Source organism: Nicotiana tabacum, chromosome 5 (genome assembly GCF_000715075.1).
Source record: "Nicotiana tabacum cultivar K326 chromosome 5, ASM71507v2, whole genome shotgun sequence".
NCBI classification, from domain to species: Eukaryota; Viridiplantae; Streptophyta; class Magnoliopsida; order Solanales; family Solanaceae; genus Nicotiana; species Nicotiana tabacum.
The window spans coordinates 128,499,758-128,504,343 of record NC_134084.1 but is presented as its reverse complement, the minus strand read 5'-3'; the positions used below and the strand labels follow the sequence as shown (position 1 = coordinate 128,504,343).

The window sequence follows — 4,586 nt, the reverse complement described above, 5'->3', positions numbered from 1 at the left end:
GAATGAATCAAATGTAGAGGCATCAGCATTCAGCACCAATAAGCCAAACATGGACTGCAAAATCATACTGAACTATGAGCAGCAACCCAGTAGCAGAAATTTTAATTCAAACTTACACTTTACGCAGATGCATCATGCAACCACTAATGAGTAGCAGCAACATTAAACACAATGCAACAAAAACACATAGACAAACCTGCCAAACAGAATTCAAGCTTACACTTTAAGTAATAACAACTAAAGTGTTACAGGCTCACAAGTCACAACAACAACATTATGCAAAGTTTGCAAACCAACTGGCTACTGCCATTCCGCACAACATAAAGTTGTAAGTTTAACTAATAAGCAGGCAAGTAGCAACAAAATCAACTTAGGCTTGAATACGAATTTCTGGAAGTGTTCCCAAACATGAGAGCGTACTTTTGGAGCACGGGGCATGATTGAACTTGAACCTAAAAAAGAAGATAAAATCACAAGTTAGAATATTATTTTTTGATGGTAAAAGAACAAAACTACAAAAGTATATCACCAAACAAATAGAGTAGTAAACTCACCACTCAAGTTGCAACTATACATCAAAGTGATCAAATAATGGTAGTAGTGCTTCCATTATTTTCCATATCTAAAGATAATTCGACCAATTATGTCATATAAATAAACAAGTGTAATATATTATTTTGAACTAAAATACACAAAAAAATTAAAGCTTACCAAGCTCGAGTTCCTCAAGATACTCCAAGTCTTCTTCAACACTAATAGGATTCTTCTCTTCTCTAAACCAATCTTGAACACAAATAAGAGCTTGCACCCATTTAGGAGCCCCAATGAACTCCTAAATGAATCAAGAATACGACCACCGGTGCTAAACACACATTCCGACACCGCACTAGAAATTGGAATGGCCAACACATCACGAGCCAACTCTGAAAGAATAGGAAATCTAGGAGCATGTGTTATCTATACAAAATTAAAACAAATACAAACAGTCAAACACAAATTGAGACTAGAGTTGGGTTTAGATCTTTTTACAAATAGTCAAACACAAATTAAAACAAATACAAACAGTCAAACAATCACACAAACAATCTGCTATAATCGCTCTCCCTCTTATTAATCCTAATAAAATATTTACTTTTCTCTAATTTGTAAATTTAAAGAATTTTGGAAGCATCAAAATTCGAGTGTGTGTCACAGATTTTGATTTCTTTAGAGCTAATGTAACCCCAAAAATGACAACGCTATTCTCGTGAATATATGCACCTCCATCTTTTTAGTTATTATATCAATTAATGTTTCCTTCATTTTTCTAAAAGAAATCACAGGACTTACATGCTGTAAATCATGAGGTATAACCATTTCAGATACACACTTGTTTATCACATAGCTTAGCTTTTAGGCTTATCTAAAAGGATCAACACAAGAAAATAAACTATTGGTTACAAAATACAAAGTTATAAACTGAAGATTGAAGAAAGAAAAAGTTGTAAACCTGTTGAAGATTGAAGAATGAAGGTAAAAAAATGAGGAAACAAGAAGTCACGCTTGAGAGTCGTTGGCGTCGAGGCCGTGAAGTCGTTTTGCAGTTGCAGTACTCGCATTCGCACACTCACACTCGCAGCCACAAGGTCACACAGCCGATCTGTTCTCTCACTTAATTGAGAGAAACCAAATTTTAAATCTAGTCCTTAGAAACAAGGGAAAGAGATGGACTTGGGCAATTGGGCTTAGTCTTGAGTTACTGGGCTAGAAATAAACTTAAAATTTTGGGCTGGAAGCACATATATAAATTCGGTATTTCGGTATACCGAATTATCAATGTCTTAATATCGAAAACCGTACCCTTATACCGAAATATCGAAAATTTAGTATCGAATTATACCGAAAAAATCGAAATTGAAATACCAAATTAATCGGTCCGATTCAGCGTTCGGTTTTTCGGATTTTATGCCCACCCCTAGTTTTGAATCTACCAATCAAGAATATTTACGTAAGACAAAGTGTGTGTATATATTAGTTTATGCAAGATCCTGCCGGCTGCAGAGCTACTACATTAATTGCCTACATGAGTTTTATTACCTATTGGCAGTATTATTAAACTAATTATAAGATTCATCGGTACTCACGACAAAATTTAGGTAAACGTAACTAATTCAAAGTAAAGATTCCAAGTAAAAATGAGAAGTTATGGGACTGTTAAACTACACATTTCCTGTGTTAATTAAATGAACTTAAATTTTAAACAAAAACACCTTGTTACATGATCCTCTTATAGTACACATGCTCATTAATTTCTCGAATACTACAGCATGTTAGCTGTTTTGACGTGCTAAACTTCTGTAAATTGAACTAAACTAAAACCAGAATTCATCACTAGATCGACGAGCACTACTACCACCTAGTATAAAAAAAGATACTAGTAGCGAAGCGAGACATTCTTAGTGGAACATGTACGTGAAAATTGTATCAGCAACAATAACAATAAATTCGGTGTAATTTCACAAGTGGAATCTTAAGAGAATAGTATTTACGTAGATCTTGTACATGCATGTCTGTTTTTGCAAAAATGAAGAAACCCAAATAACCGCACACTCAACCACTTAAACTAAAAATAGCTATAATATACACATAATTTATGTATTATATATGTATAATTGTTCGTAATCAATGTATAATCTTTGTATATGGCTAGAAAAAGTAAACAATGAATATGACCGGCTATTTGTGTAAAGGATTAATCCAAATAGCCGTCCACCTAACCGCGTAAACTAAAAAAAGCCAGTAAAGATATAACATATGCATAATTTATGTATTATATATCTATAATTGTATATGCATAATTTATGTATTATATATGTATAACTGTATATAATCAATGTATAATCTATATATATGACTAAAAAAAAACAATGAATATGACAGGCTATTTGCGTAAAAATCCCTAAATAACCCTCGGCTGAACAAGAGCAAAAATAGGGCTGTTCATTGTTCGGTTTGGATCGATTTTTCCCTAAAAAGAAACAAAACCAAGTAAGTTGGTTTTTCAAATATTAGAACCAAACCAAACTAATTAAATCGTTTTTTTCTCGATTCAGTTTATGTCGGGTTTTGTCGATTTTTTGATTTTTTCGATTATTTATCGGTTTTTTCTTAAATATAAGACATACACTACCAAACACATATTCCGGGGACCACATATTCAACATAACACTATCAAATCAATTGCCCTTTGAGAAATCTATTATTTACTAAAATATATTGATGATAATTGAATCAAATAGTGATGAATAATTTAAGGACTCAATTAAAAATATATATTTTTTAACATGAAATGGATTCTTACACTTAACAAAAGAAAATTACAAATCAAACTAGAATATAAAGGTAAAAAACTATACTAAAAGTGCAAACAATTAATATTCACCATAAAATTTTTGAATCTTTGTAGAAAAATATACACATATATATATATAGGTGTAATAATAAATTTGAAATAGCTACCCCTATAGTCTGTTTGGTTCGGGTTTTTTCGATTATTTTTTGATTAAAACCAAAACCAAACCAAAACCAAACCAAATTTGATCGGTTTTTAAAATTCAAAACCAAAACCAAACCAAACCAAAAAGTATCGATTTTTTTTTATTTGTTTGGTTTGATTTTCGGTTTGGTTCGATTTTTCGGATTTTTATGAATAGCCCTAAGCAAAAACATAACGGTCTAAATACATGAAACTTGTTTGTACTATTAGAACGGTACACTTCAAATTGTGCCTATTAAAATAAATCAAAAAAATTAATTAAGCGCATGTGATTCACACACATGATGTGGCAAAGTATTGAATGAGGCAGAGACACGTGGGATTGGGCCCGAAAAATTATTTAAAAATTGAACTTTTGAGCAAAAAGGAAAAAAACTAGTTTGACAATAACTTTTCGAGCAAAAAGAATGTGATTCCGGATTTTAATTTGAGAAGCCTACTAATGGAGATACAAAATAGTACTTGTATCGTATATAAGAATAACATAGATAGAAAAGTAAAAAGGTACAATTACTAACCCAGTAAAACAAATGCTTAGCAACTGAAAATATGTTGAACGGAAGTTTCAAGATGCTGCAACCGGAGCGCGTGGCAATGAAATTGAAGTGGGCCCTACACAATCAGCAAAACTTATCCAAGTTTTTTGTCCAAGAAGACAATAATTCTCACGTGAAGCTATCATGTACAACACCTTTTAAAGCACATAAACACTATATTTCCAAGAATACCCTCGCAGTAAGCAGGCATGTTGACGGGGAGGAGCCTGCTAACTCTCTCTTATAAGATAGTATATATACTAGTGGGAATGGCCCGTGCTGACTTGATTAAAGTATTAGCTTATATTAATTTATAAAGAAAATAAATTACTTTCTACAGAGAACAACTTCCATTCTGATCAATTATGTATTGAGTATGTGAGTTGATTTGTTAAACATTATGGTCTCTGGGACGAAGTGCGTCGTAATCCCTTTGAATTATTCTTTGGATGACAGTAAATTTCTTTCGATTCAGTCTTACAAAGTTGGATACGTAGCAAAGTGAAGAAAACAAA

General features: G+C 32.3%; 1 long non-coding RNA gene across 1 annotated transcript; it reads right to left on the bottom strand.

Annotated features, from left to right (window-relative positions):
- Positions 1–206: 206 nt before the first annotated feature.
- On the bottom strand, positions 207–1,669 carry LOC107792533 (uncharacterized). The gene is made up of 4 exons (XR_012709270.1): positions 1,490–1,669; positions 712–923; positions 555–622; positions 207–452 (listed from the first exon to the last, which is right to left on the bottom strand). It is a non-coding gene; the product is annotated as an uncharacterized LOC107792533 (long non-coding RNA).
- Between the last annotated feature and the right edge of the window lie 2,917 nt (positions 1,670–4,586).